This window comes from Parasteatoda tepidariorum, chromosome 9 (genome assembly GCF_043381705.1).
Source record: "Parasteatoda tepidariorum isolate YZ-2023 chromosome 9, CAS_Ptep_4.0, whole genome shotgun sequence".
NCBI classification, from domain to species: domain Eukaryota; kingdom Metazoa; phylum Arthropoda; class Arachnida; order Araneae; family Theridiidae; genus Parasteatoda; species Parasteatoda tepidariorum.
The window spans coordinates 89542850-89564478 of NC_092212.1; the positions used below are offsets into that span (position 1 = coordinate 89542850).

The 21629-nt window shown below is 29.5% G+C and overlaps 1 protein-coding gene and 1 long non-coding RNA gene across 2 annotated transcripts in view; both read right to left on the bottom strand.

The window, feature by feature from the left end:
• LOC122272569 (uncharacterized) overlaps window positions 1-21629 on the bottom strand; it is a 568266-nt gene that overhangs the window by 8252 nt on the left and 538385 nt on the right. The window lies entirely within an intron of this gene.
• Window positions 12363-21629, bottom strand: part of LOC122271535 (uncharacterized) — a 162185-nt gene continuing 152918 nt past the window's right edge. The window contains exons 4-5 of the long non-coding RNA XR_011637769.1: window positions 13703-13840; window positions 12363-12840 (exon numbers count right to left, since the gene is read on the bottom strand). This is a non-coding gene — a long non-coding RNA (uncharacterized lncRNA). The remainder of the gene's footprint in view (window positions 12841-13702; window positions 13841-21629) is intronic.

Consider the following 21629-nt stretch of genomic DNA (forward strand, 5'->3'; position numbering starts at 1 on the left):
TTACATCCATAATACTAACTTATGCATATTACATATATTTTAAAACTTTTCAAGCATTTTTCGTTAGATTTTATAAATACTACATTTAACAAGTTTATGTCAGAATACAGGACTGTAATACGTAGAGTACAAGTATAGAGCAATTTTATTAATGTAGTTATTATGAATACACTATCTAGCCATTAATGACCGCGGACACTGTAAAGTTCGACGGTGGAGGAATTATGATGTGGTCCTGTTTCTCATGGTTTGGCCTTGGACCCTTGGTGTTAGTGCGTGGAATCCTGAACGCAGAAGGGTGTAGAGACATCCTGGACTATTCGGCACTTCCCACCCTGTGGCAACAGTTCGGTAATGGCCGTTTGTGTTTCAACACGATAACGCTGCCATTCATAAAGCACATGCTATCACGGACTGGTTTGATGAAATGGGGGTGCAAGAGCTTGACTGGCCACCCCAAAGTCCCGATATCAATCCAACTGAGCATATCTGGGATGAGTTGGAGCGCCGGTTGAGGGCCAGACCACAACGCCCCAAAACCACAACTCTTCGCCATGTTACAGGAGGAATGGCGGGCAATACCTGCCGCCGTGTACCAACAACTAGTGGATAGCCTTCCTAGAAGGGTTAAAGCTGTGATTCGGGCGCGTGGCAGCCCTACGCCCTACTGACTTGATACTAGCACCTCATGTATCTGAAATGAGGGGTGTCCGGTCATTAATGGCCAGATAGTGTAGTTCGCACAGGCAATGGCACCATTGCAGTGTAGCACACAAGAGTCACACTGTCTTATTTAATTTATGAGCTGAGGCATTCATCAATGCCATATGGTGTCCAATATGTTAATCTGTTGCAACTCCGAACACTGAATTTATATTTTTGTGTACATAGAAAAATTGAATGAATTATCCAGTCTAAATCTAATTTCCTAGTAGTAGTACTAAAAACCACTTGGTAGTATTTCTGTATTACTAAGTAGTTTGAAATCAAAGGTTTTATAAAATTTCTAAGAAAGAATTTACACTTTAAAAAAAGTACTCTAAGGAACTAGTATTTAATGAGCGAGTAAAATCAGCTCAAATAGCGAAGCAATCTGAAAGGGTTGACAAGCACAATCAGTGTGTAATATCATTACATTGCAGTCGGACCTCTACTTAACAAAGTCGCTATATCCCGAGAATAAATTTGTTACAAGGAAAATTACCTAAATAGAAAATCCCCTTTTGAAATAGTTTAACACAAAAAAGGTTACAAATTCATTAACACTAGACATAATTAAAATAGCTATGGATACACCTTTATCTTGTAAACTAGTATCTACTATTTATTTTATAAATCTTAAGAAATAAAAGAAATCTGCATGGAAAGCAAGAATAGAGCAAAACATTATCCAGTACATGCTACGTACATTTTCAACTAAAAAAACGCTAAATTTATGTATAAAATTATAGCTGCATTTAGTATAAAAGTTGTTTTAAACATACATTACCACATGCGTTTCTTAAGTTAAATTGCTACGGATAAAATCCGTTAATTTGAACTGAGTTTTTCCTTTGAAATGAAATTAAAAAGAGAATTTATTGCTTTCTCTAAGATAATTTTTACTGAAAACAGTAATGCATTTCATAAATCGGTGGCTTCGAAAATTAATTCAAGGCCCCCATAAAATGCTTTAACAAGTTTGAAATGTTTTAAGAAATATTTTGGAAAATAAAAAAAGTGGATATCAATGAAAAAAAAGTTCGTTAAATAGAAAATTCACTTCTCTATTTGGAAGATATTTTTCAAAAAAAAATTTCCAAAATGTTCTTGGTTTCTCGAAAAAATTCGTAAAATAGAGAAATTCGTATAATGGAAGTTCGTTAAATAGAAGTCCGTTATATGTTTTCAAGGATTTAAACTGAGCCATGAAAGGGTCGCAAAATACTTTAAAAGTTTAATGCGGTTCGAAATTTCTTTTTTATATTATTTGGAATTATTTTTTATGTGAAGTATACAATTTTTACATCGTCTTCAAAAATCTAATTTCACGTGGCAAATTGCAAAATTTGAGGGAAATCGGTCGAAAAGTTTAGAAATTGAATTTTAAGAAATTCGTATGTACATAGTTCGATTTCTCGAGAGACATTCTGATTTCGACCAAATTTTGTATTTTGCCTTGTTAAATTTGATTCTTTAAAATTATAAAGAGAAAAAAAAATTTGAATTTTTTGTATCAATTGTATTTTTTTTCCGACTATTTTTAAATAAAATAAAAAATTTACTAAAAGTTATTTTTTGCATGGAACGTTGGATATAACATCATCCCTGGAAACATCATAGCATCACTTCTATGTTAGCAAAACATGCCATCTAAACCATAGTGCATTGCAAACAATGCAGAACTCGATGTTGTCGATCAGTTTAGCGTGTTTCACACATAAACTGGTTCAACCTATTATTATGATCTTTGCAAACACCACTGTAAACTCATTTTTGCGTTTCGGGTCTCCTAACCAAAGAATATACTCAGGGGAAGAAGTGTATAGTTTGTCCAGAGTAAGAACTCCCCCAAGTCATTCGTCTGAACTCATGGCGGTGATTATGGTAGCGAGGAATTTGTAGTATGCTATCTGTAGTATGTGGTCAAATCATGACAAATTTAAAGTATATTTTAAGAAGATCATGGTAAAGAGAAAGTATATTCGCACATAAAATCTGTGCACATAAAATCTGTGCTATCGTTATAAATTTATAAACAGAAAAGAGAAATGTTTTATTGAAATGATAGCATTATTTATGTCAGTTTATGTCAACAATTTATGTCAGTATGATAAGCCGATTCATTTGAGCATTGAAAAATTTATGATTGATGGGGTTTTTTTAAATTTCAAATATAAATTTTGAAACTTATGTTTGAAAAATTTTAAATTTTTAAATAATGGAGAAAATTTCACAATACTGTAAAAACAGTTAAAATTTATAAGTTCAGGTTGTATGCACAACATTTTGAAATACTCATAATAAGTCATAAATGGACATTTACATAAAAGGATGGATATTATTAATATATAAAGGTTTTATTGATTAAGGCTTATATGGAGGGAGATTTCATGGATTGACGAGTTTTATAATATTGAATAATATCCTATCATATTTTTCGATGTGCATGCCAGATTGTTTTAGGATAGCGTCTGCTGAACTTTGACACTTCAGACTCTAAAAGAGTAAAATATTTTATTTATTAGCTAAATTCGAAATGAGCGACTAAAGTATAGTCTACTGTCATTGTTTCGATGTGCAACTTAAATATTTATTTAGGATTGCTGCTCTTCAGCACTTTTTTTTAAATATTTATTGATAAGTTAAATTTGAAATGAATAAATAAAATAAATATTTATTTCGAAATTTAAAGAGCTATATTTTGAAGATAGTATTTTAAAGTTGTATTAATGCTTAAATCAGAAAAAAAAATAGCATGAAATTAAGGTTTTAAATTTAATAAAGTGACATTTTGGTAGAGGAAAAAAAATCTAAATTCCTTTTTACTTTTGATCTAAGTCAAATTTCAATAATTTTTTTTTATGCGAATTACAAATTTCAATTATTCTATCTTGTTAAGGTCTCTTAAACATTTTATTATAAAAGGGACGATTTAAAGAAATATTTAGTACGGGTTGAATAGGGTGAGTTTCATTTTCCTTTCTCAAACATAATTAAAAACCTTTAATAATACTTTTGTAATAAGATATTTTCTCTGATATTAAAAAAAGCATACTTTGTAAATCGCGAAAAAATACCTGGAAAAATTGCACCTCCTTAACAATTGCATAAACATATCAGATTATATTCATGCCATTGTACCCGAATTTGAAAAGAATCTATAATTACTCAATCGTAAAAAAATGAGTGATTGTACAATGTTTTTTTTAAAGGAACTTTTAATGCTTTATACATATTTAATTTTAAATAAAATTGAATGATATACTATACTAGTATTGTTATACAAAAGGAATTGATTAACAATCGTCTCTCAGGGCCTTGATTATTTTGATAAGTTAAAAATATTTAAGCAATTCAATCAATTGGATATCAATTGAATCTTCTTTAAAATAAAATGTAGTTATAAAAAGTAAACTTTATATTTCATTGAATCACAGTGCAATAAATATAATTATTGAAGCTTTGAGTAATTTTAGAATTTTTCTTAATATAAAGTTGGGAAAGGATAATTTTTATCTGAATCATGAAAATATCTTGGAAAAATGTTTTATTTTCGAGAAAAGTTTTAGAAAAAATTTACTCAATTGTAAAAATTTTTATAACACAAACGAATAAAAAAGAAAGAGTTAAAGATAAAAGATTTTGACGGAAAATGGTATTTCTCACTTCCTTTGTTCAACAAGTAACTTTTTGACGATATTTTTTAGTATGTGACAATTGGATATTAAAACGTTCCGAACAGAAACGAATCTTTTATAACAAAGTGAAAAAGGAAAAAGCAGTTCGGAACTTAAATGGTTATGTAATTGTTCGAGTGAAAAATATAATTTGTTTGGAAAAGTTGCGGAACAAATGATTTTCAAAAGTGCCATCTATATACAGATCACTCCTAACATTGAACATGAAAATTACTAAATCAGATGCAATTCCTAGATTAGCACGCGAGCTTTACTAATTTATTTTCCTCACAGCTATTTATGGGTTTTCAACTGATCCCGTTCCCTCACTGATTTGTCCAAGCAGCGGTAGTAGGTATAAATTCTAAAGAAACGCAAGTCCAATTTTACTTCCATCATAATCATAGGGAGCTTTAATACTATTTTATATAGAAGTTCTAATTGCTGCCTGAAACTCTCGATACTTATTAGTTTATATTCAAAATATTTTCGATATCGCTGTTGAACTATTTCATTTAATTGAGTTGATTTGAACAACTTCATTACTAAATTTCGAGTTCTAAAGAATATTACATCAAGTTAAAATCATTAGCAAACGGTATTTAAATTTGGTTTAAACTTGTGTATAGAGTATTGATGTCTTTTTTTAAAAGCAGTTCTATTAAGGAAATTTCCCAAATTAATCAGTTTCATTAACTATCAATTTTATATGTATTCGACTTTTGAAAGTAATTAAGTATTCCTTAGCTATTTTTTAATAACTAGAAATAAATGTCATTGACTAATAAAAGCAAATGCGGCATGTAAACGATTCTTTATTGAACTTTTCGAAGGACTTCGCTTATTTAAATTCACGATAGACATTAGTAATTAACACCTATTGAAGGTTTTAAAAAATTCATATGATTTCATGTATTAAATTTACTGCGATTATAACCGAAGATAAATCTCATTAAATATTAAGAAGATTTACAGATTTTCAAAAAACCCACAATTTTTAAATTTTTCTTAGAGATTAAGCGTATTTCAGCAGGTTAAACAAATTTAATAAACCTGTTCTTAAAACACTAAGATTAATAGAATATGTTATGAAGTAAACATATATGGCAACGTTACTTTTAAAAAGTAACGAGTAAAAGTACAAGTATTTTTAAAAAAAGTAACGAGTAAAAAGTAAATATCTTGNCTATTTTTTAATAACTAGAAATAAATGTCATTGACTAATAAAAGCAAATGCGGCATGTAAACGATTCTTTATTGAACTTTTCGAAGGACTTCGCTTATTTAAATTCACGATAGACATTAGTAATTAACACCTATTGAAGGTTTTAAAAAATTCATATGATTTCATGTATTAAATTTACTGCGATTATAACCGAAGATAAATCTCATTAAATATTAAGAAGATTTACAGATTTTCAAAAACCCCGCAATTTTTTAATTTTTCTTAGAGATTAAGCGTATTTCAGCAGGTTAAACAAATTTAATAAACCTGTTCTTAAAACACTAAGATTAATAGAATATGTTATGAAGTAAATGATATTTTCTTAATAACTATTTAATATTATGCATTCAACATAACAATTAAAAAAAAAAATTATTAGCATTTTATCTAAAAATTAAAATACGAGAGCTGGTGACACACGCACTTTGTATTAGAATCAAGAAATATAAGTATTACATATAATATTCAAATTAAAACAGTAAAATCTACCGAAAAATATAAAATTCAATGCTTTTATGAGTTAAAAGAAATCAGATACTATAAAACGAAATCGCAAGAAATAATTTCCATTTAATATTTCTAGTACTATTTTCATATTCTTCAAAAATGTAAAATAGTGTCGATAAATTTAATAAGATTTAGCGTTCAAACAATACTATAAGTCTAAAGGTGGAAATCATTCAAAGTTATGCTTTAAAACTCTACCGCTAAGGTTGCCTGATTTAATTTAGCATAAATTTAACTATTCTTTAATTCCGAAAATTATGCTTAATTTGAAGTTGAACTACAAAAAAAGCATGTTGCATTTTAAAAAAAATGGCCTTTGGAAGTATGACCCAGAATTCTAAATTTAGTTTCGTAAAATTTCAAAAATGAATTTTCTATAGTCTTAACGAGTCAAATTTTCAAAAACCAGAAAAGTTAAATCGAAAGTGAAAAATCTGACATATGTTGCTTGCATTTATAACGTTTAAAATAAATATTTATCAAAAAATAGATTTTGCTGTCAAAAAAAATTTTTTTTGAATCACCACATTTGAATTAAATAAAATTGCACCGTAAGAAACACAGTACATTTAAAGTGATTAATTTTTCTACAATAAAATGGACGGAAACCGATATACTGACAATCTAAGAACGTTTTGTACTCTGATGTTCGACTCTTATAAGCTAACAAATTTGTTAATAAAAAGACAAAAAATAAATTAAACACAAGTTTTATTTCTGTACAAGACAAAGAACACACTTTTACAAATAGCATTTCTTAAGACTCAAACAATAGTTCATTCATTACAAAATTATTCAATGCAAAATACTAAAAACATTCGCCACTAAATTTGTTTAAGGAAACATTTTTAACAATAATTATTATTACTATTTTGTTACTCTTCAGCTGGGGATTTATTAATAGATAATTATATTAACAAAGGGGGATAGTGCTAATTTAGCGATTATATCCAAAATTATTGTAATAAAAATTTATAAATTATTTTTTTAAGTATAAACATTTGAATGCAATATATTTAAGTAACGCAACTTAATATTTTTATGAAAGTTATTTTTCGGTTATTTAATAAATTTTAGATTTTAGCAATAAAGTTTAAAATTTTATTTCACAGATCTGAATTTTTACATAATCTCATTTTATGAAAGCCAAAATAGAATGAACCATTTTGGAAAATGGGTTTCTTCAATGGATTCAAATTGTCATTTTGAAAATGGGTCAACTTCAAATTCAATTTCAAGCTTAGGCTGCAATAAAAATTTAAAAGTTTTGTATCAATTTTAAACAGAAATAAGTATTTATTTATAAAAATATGAAATTAACAGGGTCCATTGTTAGTATAATTTTTAAACTAGTTTTCCTATTACCATTAAAAGGTGTTTTTAAATGTAGAAAACTATTACCGAACAAATAAAACTGCATTGCCTTACAAACCAAAATCATATTTATAATTAAAATATATCAGTAAATTGAGAAATCCAGGGAACAAAACTTGTTAAGCTTTAAGACGAAGAGCTGATTAATAAATTTAGAAAATTTTAAATTTTTATTTCGACAAATCATTTCATGTATCTTAGAGAATTTTAAAAAATATTTATACTTCTTCAGCGATCTTTGATTTACTACTAAATAAACTAGAAGTATAATCCAGTATTCATTTAAAAAATAAATTTATATCAAGAGCATTTTTAGTGGATAATTGTGTACACAAAAGGGTTTTAAACTAATAAATATTCAAGGCAAGTAACAATCCACTTACATCAATATAACAACGTTGACACAAAACATTAAAGTTTAAATTTCATACTCCATCGTAATATAGAGAAATAAGATACATTTGTTATTAAATACATACTGTTTCAGTATTCTCTTAAAATAAAATTTCAGAACAGTTTCATTCATGTTAATCTAGCTGATACAAGATATTTAAGAAAAACATTTTAGCTTTAGGAAAACGCAATTTCGTTAATTTCAACACTAAAATTAAGTTTGAAGTGAATGAGAAACTTTAAAATTACTGATCAGTTTAACTTGCAGCACTGTATTTGCCTCTTTGTTTGAAGGTAAATTTTCCATGCATTAAAAACATTTCAATTAAATTTAGGAGTAGATTCGTATAAAATGTATTTATTAAAATTTAAAAATTCCCTTTTGTTTATTCAAAAAAGGTTTTACCTCTTAAAATTGAAACTTTAGAAAATCTATTCAATGCAAATACTGTCAAATTACTCGAACTTTGGATTAGTTTTACCTTAAGTTTGGTTTTGTTATTAACTATTTTAGCACATAACATTAATAACAGTCGGATTCAGAACTTATCTGCACAGTCATAATTGTTTAAAAAATGGCAATTATAAAAGTTCTATTTAGTAGTTTATATGATTTAAGGTTTAGCAAATTAGACCTTCATTTTAAAATTTTTTATAAAACTTTCTTCTTTAAATTTATCGCTAACATAAGTTTTTACAATTATAAGTTTCAAACTCAGAACGATACTAAGTTTCAACGCAAATTTTAAGAGCATTCGTCAAATGCAACCTTCATCCACATAAGGCTTAGATCACTTTTTGTTGAGATCTTTAAACGATTACATACTGTCGTAATCTAAAGTTCTACGAGTGGTCTAGTTCTACTAAACACTTTCAAAGCGCCGGGGATTTTCAGGGCACGAACTTGCAATGCAAAATTGCAGTCCAGGACCTTACTACCCAGCCCTTTAAAATTTGATGAACGCTCTAGTTGAAAAGCTACTTTTAACAGCTTCTAGGCTATTCGGCTGTAAGTGCTAGAGTTCTTCGGAGACTTCAGGTCACGAACATGCGATCTAGCACCGCAGTCCAGGACCCCCAGAACTCCAAAAGCCACCCCAGTCCTTACTGAAGAGACCCTGTTTTACTACAGCAGCGTACACAAGGAAATCAAAAAGTTCCGAAACTGCTGAACGAGTGTAGAGCTCGAAGAGAGCAGAACGGCCGTCTACCGCTACCAATTCGAACTCCACGCTTGTCGAGTGGTCTCGGAATTTTTCGTTTCACACAAATTTACCTGGGTTGTAAAACTATGTCCCTATATCGAGTTTCCGATAGATCGCAGATTTATGGGGGGTAAACATTTAAATTACTTTAACAGAGCTGAAGTTCTCAAAGAAAGTATAATTACTAAACATTTATCATAGTACATGGGGCTGATCGTTTTCTTGCTTCGAAGGACAGGTTAAAGTTAATCTATATATATATATATAAAAAAAGACTCAATTGCTATAAGATAAAAATNTCGTAATCTAAAGTTCTACGAGTGGTCTAGTTCTACTAAGCAATTTTAAAGTGCCGGAGATTTTCAGGGCACGAACTTGCAATGTAAAATTGCAGTCCAGGACCTTACTACCCAGCCCTTTAAAATTTGATGAACGCTCTAGTCCAAAAGTTACTTTTAACAGCTTCTAGGCTATTCGGCAGTAAGTGCTAGAGTTCCTCGGAGACTTCAGGTCACGAACATGCGATCTAGCATCGCAGTCCAGGACCCCCAGAACTCCAAAAGCCACCCCAGTCCTTACTGAAGAGACCCTGTTTTACTATAGCAGCGTACACAAGGAAATCAAAAAGTTCCGAAACTGCTGAACGAGTGTAGAGCTCGAAGAGAGCAGAACGGCCGTCTACCGCTTCCAATTCGAACTCCACGCTTGTCGAGTTCGTCTCGGAATTTTTCGTTTCACACAAATTTACCTTGGTTGTAAAACTATGTCCCTATATCGAGTTTCCGATAGATCGCAGATTTATGGGGGGTAAACATTTAAATTACTCTAACAGAGCTAAAGTTCTCAAAGAAAGTATAATTACTAAACATTTATCATAGTACATGGGGCTGATCGTTTTCTTGCTTCGAAGGACAGGTTAAAGTTAATCTATATATATATATATAAAAAAAGACTCAATTGCTTAAAGATAAAAATTTAAAAAATCTTTAAACTGTCTCTGGCAAAGTTTATGTTTAAATGTTATTTTAAAGTAAAAGAATAAACCTTTATTTTTCCTGCAACTCTACTTAAAACTTACAATGATTGAGATAAATGAAAATTAAGAGTATTATGTACTTGGGAGTCGTACCGTTTAAAAAATAGCAACTGTCTGAGAATTATAGCTATAAAACACTTCAGGCATACAGATTTCCACTAGAGATTGGTTTTAATATGTTTGGTTTGCTGAACTAATAATTTCTGAAGATTTATATGTTCACGATATTTTACTTTAAGAAATTTCAACCAGAGTAGGCGAACCTTCTTATAAAATCAAAAGGCTTAAACTGGAAATTGTATAAGCTTTTAATGTTTATGATCGAATTCTACTTATGTTTTGAATTAAAAATATTTCGCATATCCACTGGGTTTTTATTTTTGTTACAAATAGTTTTGAGTAGCACAAAAGCTCTTATGCTTATGTGCGGGACTACAAACGCAAGGCAATACGTTAATTCAGCAACTTTTACATTGCCTTAGTTTTAAATTTTAATTTTAGACAAATATAAAACATTGAAATGCAAGACAAGACATTGAAACATCTCTTTATATTTATTTTCTATTTAAATAAATTTTTCAAACATAACAAGTTTCTTCTACACATAAAATTTGATAACTTTAATGTCAAAAACAAAACTAGAAGAAAATCAAGTAGGGCTAGAACTATATGCCAACCTGATTTTTCTGTGAAGTGGATTTAAACTTACGGTTTGAATGAAGTTTGTTATAAGTAATCTCAAATGTAATAAGCGCAGTTTTTAAGTTATTTCAAGTTTATGAGAATTTCGACTAAAAGATCTTTTTTTACAGCCGTTCGAAAATTAGTTTTACTTTGAAGTGACCTTTGAAACAAAATTTTTATAAAACTTAAGTAATTAAAAGTGTGATTTATACTAAACATAAAATTTCCAGTTAAATTACCAATTTTTAAGGCAGATACTATTCAGTCCAATCCCAATTATAATTTTACTCAAAAGTACACTGTTATATTCTATTCTTATTCTACCACTGAAGCAGCGAATTAGTGTTATATGGTTGATGTTAAGATATGTTACGTGATTATTGAACAGTTAGTCATTATTTTGCTACTTCAGATAAGCATCATTAAAAGTCATAAATTTGTCATAGACAAAATAAAATTTATCTTTAATTTACCATGAGTAATTTGACTAGACTGAATAGCGTATTACCTTTACAAAATTAGTTACTTGCTAAACTAATTTTTTTATTTTAGTTTAAAATAACAGAGACAAGAACGCATTTTGTTGGAAATTTGTCTTATTAAATTTCACTTTCAACTGCAATTACACCACAATACTATAAAATCCTTGGATTTAAGCTAAATCAAAGATTAATTGCTTAGAAGTACTTATTTTTGAATTTTTTTATATTAACTCATCCTAATGTAAGTATGTAGACTATTAAAAATGCTTAAATTTATAATTAAATTTAAAAGTAAATATTTAGGTTTTTACATTCACATAGCCTACCTCAGTTCTGCACTAGGCGGGAAATTAACTTAAGTGGAAAAAATTATAGTTAACGCCATTTCTTTTTAATGAAAAAAAATATAGTTCAATTTGAAAGTAAGCAAAATTTTTATAAATGCCCTTTTATAGTTCTATAAATTTCGTATCTAACGATGTGGTTTTAGGTTCAGTTTTTGATATACACCAAATCAGATACTTCTGAATTAAGTATAACTTTAAAGGTATTCTTAGTTTGTTTTGTGCATCGAGAAAAATACTAAAAATTTACAATCAAAAATACTTAGAAAATTGCTCGAAACTTTATATTTAATTATTAATTGAATTTTTTTTTTTTAGAATCGCACCCTTTTTATCTTAAATTTGAATAGCTTTTTAAAACACGCTAATAAAGAGCTACATTCGATGCAGTTAGTTTGAAAGCACTGAATTTTTTTTTAAAAAAATGCTAGTTGCTTCTAACTATTGGGTCAATCTAAATTTAGATAAGTTTAGGAAAATTAACAGTTAGGTAAGAATTTCCAAAGACTAAGTGATCTTCCGATGTTTCCAATCATACTAGTCTCAATGATAACTTGAAATAGAGAGTAAAATATCTAAGAGTTAAAATCTTACAATTTTCTTGATGACTACATGAAACGTTCCAGAACATCTTACTTAGAATTGACATTTTGGCTAAGGAAAGAATTTTTCACTATTTTCGATAATCTGTGGTGAGGAAATCAACGTATCCGGAGATTTCCAACCAACCGTATTTGCTTTAACCAATATTTATTTGAATGTTGTACATATTAAAGAGTTGGCCGTGAAGGTTTAAAGAATCAATAGAAAATTAAAATTCATAAAAATCTGCTCTTTGGCAGTCATAATATAGGAATATTACATCCAAAATTTAAATAAAATGTTTTTAATTACATCCTAATGTTTTAAAAAAAATTCTTAAGACTATTCATTAAAAAAAAGGAAAGTAACATCAAAGATCTTAAATATCTGTATCAGTCTAGTACAATGCGTAGGTAATTTATGTGAAGTGAACAAACTAAAACAATTCCACAAAATATAAAGAGTTCTTGACCTGTATAGAGTCCTTATTCAACTCGTTACATCTGCTACTCCTTTTCATGTAGTAAACCATTTTGTGCAGATTCTAGTAGAAGATTTTTCTCTTTGCATCAGAGGCTCAGTTTCACGAAGTAAAGCATAGGTGAAGATTCCAATAGAAGTGGCTAATTCTAAAAAGGAAACAAATTGTCAATTTCATAATTTGAGATAAACACAAATAGAAATTTCTTTTAAAAATTACTTAAATGTTACCTGAACAACAGTTTAAACCCGACGTGTACTCTTTTACGAAATGAATCTTAAAAATAAAACTTAAAGCTTCTTAAACAACCGGTCACTAAAATTGATGAGACTTAAATTTATGTCATTGTAAGAAAGACAAAATTAAACACACACGAAATGCAATTAAAGTACAATAATTACTATTTACTCTGAACTCTCCAAGGTACTACTTAGAAAAACCAGTATTTACAGTTAATAAAAGTTCAACAGTTTAAGTTTGAGACCTAACTAGATTAATATATAGTATTTGAATCTGGGGTATCATGGTTTTATATATACAATGGTACTTATATATACTTGTGTCTTCAGCCAGATTTTATTTAACTTTCTTTAAAAAAATTTTGAAGTTCTCTTTGTTATTTACTGAAATTTAACTTCAACTTTTAAATTTAGATTAGTGTCTTAAATTTAATAACTATTAAAGGTAATTTTATTTGAAGATTTGTCTTAACACTGTCGCTGTTTAATTTATCAAAATAATTCAAAAACTACGTAGATTTATTACATAATTTCAAGTATATATATTTTAGAATTATAATATAGAAAAATCTTTTATTCAAGTTTTTTCAAATATAAAATAAGATAAAAAGCTTGCCCGAAATTCTTTCGTTCAATGATTTATTTTATGACAGAAAAAAAACATGCTGTAAATATTCAATTTGCTTAAAAATTCACAGCCAGAAATAGAGTTTGCCCCTCAAGAACTTTACTAAACAAATCTTCCACAGAATATACAGATAACATACACACCTTGATGCGATGTCCTTAAAGTCAGAATTCATTCCTGCTTGAGTCTGTTAATCAAGAAACGGTTGATAGCCCCTTTCATCCTGTGAGATTCTCCGTTCAGCTATAGTCTGGTTTCGAAGGATAGGTTAAAAAGCTCTTCTGAAAAAGATTAGAAAAGACTCAATAGCTTAAGATTGAAATTTAAAAATCTCTAAACTGTCTCTGCCGAAATTAGTGTTTAAAAGTAATATTAAAGCAAAAAATTAAATACTTATCTTTTTCCCTTAAAACTTTAACTCTTAATTTTGTAAATCAAACTATGAATTATCGTAATATGTACTTTAGAGTCTGACCTCTCACAACATAGCAACCGTTGACCAATTATAACTATAAAACACTTCAGATACACAGGTTTCCTCTAGGTTAGTTTTAATATGTTTTAGAATTTAATTTCTTAAACTAATAATTTCTGAAAATTTAAATGCTCACGATATTTTACATTAATGCTTTTGATTTTATAAGAAGGTTCGCCTACTCTAGTTAAAATTTCTTAAACTGTAAATTGTATAAACTTAATGTTTATAATCTAATTTTATTTAATTTTTTGAATTAAAAATATTTCGCTTATCCGCTGGGTCTTTCCTTTAGTTATAAATAGTTTTGTATGGCACGAAAGCTCGAATTATGAGATGTACGGGACTACAAACGCAAGGCGATACGTTAATTGAGCAACTTTTGCATTACTAAAGTTTTAAAATGTTTCAAGCAAATACAAGAGATTGAAATGCAAGACATTGAAAACTTCTTTTTATATTTACTTTCTATTGTAAAGTAATTTTTCAAATATAAAAAAAATAATTCTTCTACACATAAAATTTCATGAAACTTAATTTTCTACTAGTTTTGCTTTTAACATTAAAGTAGGGCTAGAACTAAGTGCCAATCTGATTCTCTGTAAAATGGAATTTAGGCTTATGGTTTGAATGAAGTTTGTTATAAGTACTCTCAAATGTAAGAAACGCAATTTGCAAGTTATTTTCAATTTACGACAATTGCAACTAAAAGATCATTTTCATAGTCATTAGTAAATTAGCTTTTACTTTGAAGAACTCACTGTTACTTTTGTAACAAAATTCCTACAAAAATTTCGTAATTCAAATTTTTTTAAATAAAATTGCCCGGTTAATTTGCTAACTTTCCAACACAGTTTCTATTTAACCCAATCATAATGTTACTTTTATTCAAAAAAGGAGTTTACTCTTATACTTATTCTACCACTGAAGCAGCGAATTAGTGTTATGGTTAATGTTAAGGTGTGTTATGTGATTACTGAATACTTAGTCATTATTCTGTTTGAACTGAACAGTTAGTCATTATTTTGCTACTCCAGCAGCGAATAAGTATCATTAAAACTCATAAATTTGTCATAGACTTAAAATTTATCTTCAATTTACGTTAAGTACTTTGACTAGACTCAATAGCGCATCTACTTGCTAAAATAATTTTTTTTATTTTAGTTTAAAATTAAGTTGAAAATTCCTGAGCCAAGTACGCATTTTGTTGACAATCTGTTTTATTAAATTTTACTTTCAACTGCAATTACACCACAATACTATAAAATCATTGGATTTAAGCTCTATCAAAACACGAAGAACCCTTAAGTGCTTATATTAGAATTGCTTTTATTAACTTATTTTATTGCAAGTATATAGACTATTAAAAATGTTTAATTATCTACTTAAGTTTGAAACAAAAATCGTATTTAGGTTTCTACATTCGTATAGTCTTCATCACTTCTGCGCTAGGAGGGACTTAATTTAGCTGTAAACCTTTTTTTTTTCTTTACAATCATCTTTACAATACTTTTTTTTTCATAACTGAAAATCAATTTTAACATGAAAGTAAACAAATTGTATGTTTTATCAATACCCTATAACTGTTTAATTAGATATTTTTCTACAAATTTCGTATCAAACGATGTGATTTTAAGAGCTTAGTTTGAAATACTCAAAATCAGATACTTGCGAATTATTAAATACAATTTTCAAGAGAGATTTTAACCAGTTTTATTTCAGATTTTATTCTTAGAAAATTGTTTGAAACGAAAAGTCAGATTACAATCTTAAATTTCGTTAGTTATTAAATAACATTCACTACATTAAGAAAATCTGTTTTCTGTTCAATTTTGTTTATCAGTATAGAACTATTTTAAATGCTTATATCTCACACAACTTCAAAAATTGCTTTAAAAATTACTTAACTTCATTGAATTTTTTATAAGTTTTGCAAAAACTCTAGACAAAAAGTTGATAAAAATGGAACCAGGCAAAAATTTAGAAATTAGTTTTCAGAATCTCCCTTGTCTTAAAGTTGAATCTCTTTAAAAACACGCTAATGAAAAATTACAACGAATGTGTTTAGTTTGAAAGAGCTAAATTTTAAGCACTTTCTTACAATAAGAATACTAGTTGCTTCTTATTATTGAGTCAATCTAAATTTAGATAAGTTGGGCAAAATTAACACTTAGGTAAGATTTTCCAAAGAGTAAGTGATCGCCCAATGTTTCCAATCAGACTAATCTGAATGATAACTTGAAATAGACAGTGAAATATCTAAGAGTTAAAACCTTACAATTTTCTAGATGACTACATAAAACGTTCAACATCTTACTTAGAGTTAAAATTTCGAGTAAGAAAAGACTTAAAAAATGGGAAAGTAACATAAAAGATCTGAAATATCTGTATCAGTCTAGTACAATGTGTAGGCAATTAATATGAAGTGCACAAACTAAAACAATCCCACAAAATATAAAGAGTTCTTGACCTGTATAGAGTCCTTATTCAACTCGTTGCATCTGCTACTCATTTTCATGCAGTAAACCATTTTGTGCAGATTCCAGTAGAAGTTACTTATAATGCTGAAAGAAAACAAATTATAAATTTCATGATTAGTGTTAAAACAAAAAGAAATATCCTTTAAAAATTACTTAAATTTTATCTGAATAACACCTTAAACCTGACGCAAACTTTTTGAAATAAATCTTGAAAATAAAACTAACGGCTTCGTAAACAACTTTTCACTAAATTTGATGGGACTTAAAAATTTTCCTTTTAAGAAAATTTCTGACATGAAATGCAATTAAATTTCAACAGTTAATATTTACTTAGAACTCTCCAAGGTATTACTTAAAAAATCCAATATTTACAATCAATAAAAGCTTAACAGTTCAAATTTGAGACGTAACTAGATTTAATATATAGTATACATAATAATGCTTTAAAGAATTTAAAATGACTAACACAAACTCGAAATTCAGACGACATAGTCAAACCGGATTTAAAAATAATTAGTTTTACCAGATTTTGGTTAACTTTCTTTATAACAACTTTAGAAGTCTAGTTTCTGTAAATAACAGAGAAAAAACAAAAATCAACTTCTTAATGTAGATAGCTGTTTTCAATTTAATAAAAACTATCAAAAATAATTTTATTTATCAAAATAAATTCAAAAACTACGCAGTTACATAATTTCTAATATATATTTCATAATTAAAACACACGAAATCTTTTACTAAAGTATTTTTTGGAACGGAAATTAGTCCTTTTAAGAAAATTACTAACTGACATGAAATGCAATTAAAGTTTAATAATTAATATTTATTTAGAACTCAAGGTATTTCTTAGAAAAACCAATATTTACAAATAAGAATAGTTTAACAATTCAAGTTTGAGACGTAACTAGACTTAATATATAGTATGCATTATAGTACTTTAAGACTTCAAAATTGCTAAGAGAAACTCCAAATTCAGAAGACATATTCAAACCGAACTTGTTGTTGTTGTTAATTTACGTCGCACTAGAGCTGCACAATGGGCTATTGGCGACTGTCTGGGAAACATCCCGGAGGATGATCGGAAGGCATGCCATCGAAATTTTGATCCCTCCCCCGCTTCGGTAGCCCGACGACCTGCGCGCGAAGTCGAGCACTTTACGGTAGCACAGTTTAACGAGGACCAATACCGCACACCCTCGGTCCCTACGCAGACTGATCCAAGTGGTCACCCACCCGCACACTGACTGCAGCCAGTGATGCTTGACTTCGGTGATCTGCTGGGAACCATGTCGTAACGATCAGTCCACTGTGGGACCAAACCGAACTTTAACAGGACCAGAATTTGACAATCAGGGCTGTCACGGTTTTATATACACAATGGTCGAGTACAAAGTAAAGCCTAAGGTTTCGCTTGCACAAAACAGTTGTGAAAACTTCTGTCTTTTGCCAGATTTTATTTAACTTTCTTTAAAAAATTTTAAAAGACTTTATTTACTGAAATCTAACTTTAACTTTTAAATGTAGATCAATGTCTAAAATTTATTAAAAACTATCAAAAATAATTTTATTTTAAGATTTGTCTTAACCCTCTCGCTGCGTAATTTATTAAAAAGAATTGAAACATTACGCAGTTTTATTATATACTTTCAAGTATATACATTTCAGAATTAAAACATACAAAAATCTTTTACTAATGTATTTTTGAGATAAAAAATTAGATAAAAAGCCTGGCAGAGGAAATGTGAGAATCATAAAAACAAAATTTTAAAATTCCTTGGTTAAATGATTTATTTTATAAAAAAACATACTGTAAATATTAAATTTGCTGAGTAATAAGAGTAATGAAATTTACTAGAAATTCACAGCCAGAAATAGAGTTTGCGCCTAAAGAACTTTTCTAAACAAATATTTTTCATGTTTTAGTCTTACGTCATAAATTTCATGTTTTAGTCTATTCAAAATTATTCTTCCAAATATTTTTCCCGGTATGGAAAGTAGGCTAATGCCCTTCCAATTTTCGCATTTTGTTAGATCGCCTTTCTTGGGAATTTTCACTATTACTGCTTCTTGCCATTCTTCTGGTATTCTTTCATTTCTCCAGATTTCATTGAAGAGCTTTTGCAACTGTCTTGTAGCTGTTTCAACATCTGCCTTAAGCATCTCTGCCACGATTCCATCTCTCCCTGCAGCCTTCTTTGGTTTTGTGGCCCTCAGGGCACTCTGTACCTCATCCAGCGAGATATCTTCCAAAGAAAAATCTACAGTAGATGCTACATTTAATGTTAATGCTCCTTAAACACCTTAGAAAATCTTTTTGAAATCTTCGTAGGAGCTTTTCAAATTATGTATCTTTAGCGAAGCATTTAACAAATCATAAAACTAAGGAAACCTAGCAGATTTTTTTATTCGAGTAAGTTGCTTTTATAACATAATGGTCTAAATACGTTTCATTTTCTATGGCCAGAAAATCACTTTGTATGGTTTCTTAAGATTCAAATTTTTTCAGCTGTCAAGAGCATAATTAAACAAATTGTATATTATCTGTAAATTAACAGTTCATTCTGTATCAATGTATGCGTAATCATTTCTTAGAAATGCTTTGAAATGCTATGCGCTTAAACTCTTCGTAGAAGTTAAGTTTATTAATTATAGAGTAATTTTATCTTTTTATACAACAAAACATTTTATAAGCATCTAAAAGTATACTTAAATCAGTTTTACAATTATTAAGCAGTAAAAACGTGGTGTTAAAATGATGACAAAAGTGAGACATTTGAAACTAGCATTATGCCTTAGTATTAAATAATCTAACCAAAAATTTAATAGAATAAAATCAAAATGGCAAATTTCGGACATTCATAAATCAATTTATCGAAATCCAAGTTCAAGAGTTTTAAAAAATTCGAGTGAAACTTGTTTCATTTGAAATTAACTAAATTTATTTAAAGTTACGAAGCTGTAGAGACTCGTAGAACAACTTTTTTTAATTTAAAAATCAATTCACGCAAAAATTAATGAAACATAAAAAGAAAAGTTAACTTACCTGTAAACATTGATCAAACAAAAGATGTGCCCCACAAATCTGAGTCAGTGGCGTACTTAATGTATGGGTGAAGAATGAGCGAGTGTTGTCCTTTTTATAAGATATGAGAGGGCGGGTGCTTGTGATCGCTCCCGTCTGTTTGTTTTTGTCACAAAAACCATTTTTTTTTCTTTTGCAGCCTCCATGACCGCAAAGGACTTTTTTTTTTATCTGCGATGGGTCCCGCAATGAACTGATCGTTCAGACACGGTTCTCAGCAGATCATCGAAGTCAAGCAACACTATAGCTAAGCTACGGTGAGTGTGCAGGTTTGTGACCACACGTAGCTGTCTGATTAAGGTTCGAGGGCGTGCGGTATTGGTTCTGATTAAGCTGTTTCATCGCAAAGTGCTCGGCTTCGCAGGTAGGTCGTCGGGCCGCTGAAGCGGGGGAGCCATCCCCTCTGCAGGGGATTATAATTGCGATGGCATGTCTTCTGATCATCTACTGGGATATTTCCCAGTCTGTCGCCCAATAGCCCATAGTGCAGCTCTTAGTGTTACGTAAATAAAATACCCACTTACCTACTTATCTCTGATGGCATTTTCTATCTAATGAGTACCTAACAATATTTGATGTTCTCCAAGGGTGTTGGAACTGGTACACTTTATGTGTTGCTTGCTGCACTGCTCATTGAAAACAAGGCTATAAATCACTTTTTTTTTTATCCTTTATTGCTGAATTTTCTTTGTTCAGCTATTTTCACGATAATTCTATAATTTCAGCTCATCTCTCTCAAGATACAGAGGATAAAAGCGAGAAGTATATACATCCTCTTCATCAACTGAACTCTGTGACCGAGCTGGCTCTGCGTAGGGACCGAGGGTGTGCGGTATTGGTCCTCGTTAAACTGTGCTACCGTAAAGTGCTCGACTTCGCGCGCAGGTCGTCGGGCTACCGAAGCGGGGGTGCCATCCCCTCCGCAGAGGATCAAAATTGTGATGGCATGTCTTCGGATCATCCTCCGGAATGTTTCCCAGACCGTCGCCAATAGCCCATTGTGCAGCTCTAGTGCGACGTAAATTAACAACAACAACAACGAGCTGGCTCTGTCGGGTAGAGATAGCGGGTTCAAGTCCCATCGTTCAACCTGGTGTCTTTGTGATGTCCTGATGCTTACTATCTGTTCGTAAATTTGACAAATGACTTATAAGCCACTTCTGTTATGAGCAATATAGTAGTAATAGTTTAATTGTCATTTTTGATCGTATCAAACACTCAATATACTTACCAAACAAATACAGTCGTATTTAAAAAACGCCATGTACCCACTATTGAGTATAGTGATGCGCTCAAAATTGATACATCATACACTCATCAAAATTGAAGTATAAAAGTTTTTATATCATTTTGAACCAAATAATTTTAGATGTCAAAATTCGCAATCAAAATCATTTGAATATTTTTTGAAAAAATAAAATTTTAAATTAAGATTTTTAATTTTTTTTTTAATCTTAATTATATTATTTGAACATTATTCGAACACACTATCTTTTGAATACTTTTTTTACCCCCTCTCTTTTTATCGCTATTCTATCCGGATATAATTTTAAGAGTTTTCGGGCCCACTCTCTTTTGAACAATTCTCCAACCCACTACCTTTTTATTGGTACTTGAACCCTCTATCACTCGAATCCACTCATTTTTACCGGTTTTCGAACTTGCTATCTTTTGTCCAATCCTGGATTTTACTATGATTTGAATCCACTGTCTTTTATCGGTACCACAGAAGAGGTAGCATACCCTGAAAGTCGATGGACGCAAAATCAAGAGGATGCCGTGTGTTGTATATAAAAATAAAAATATATTAAAATAAATAAAAATAAATAAATTGGAAAAAGGAAATTTTTCGACACCGAAATTTTTTGAATGTTAGATTGTGATTTATTTGAAGGCATTTAAAATGCTTACAATTTCATTTTTAATGATTTTTTAGAATTCATTCATTTGTGCATTTGTTTCTAAGAAACGAAGACAAAAAAAAACAAAAAAACATTTAATATATTTTTCTTTTTCAAAAGAAAGTCGCATGA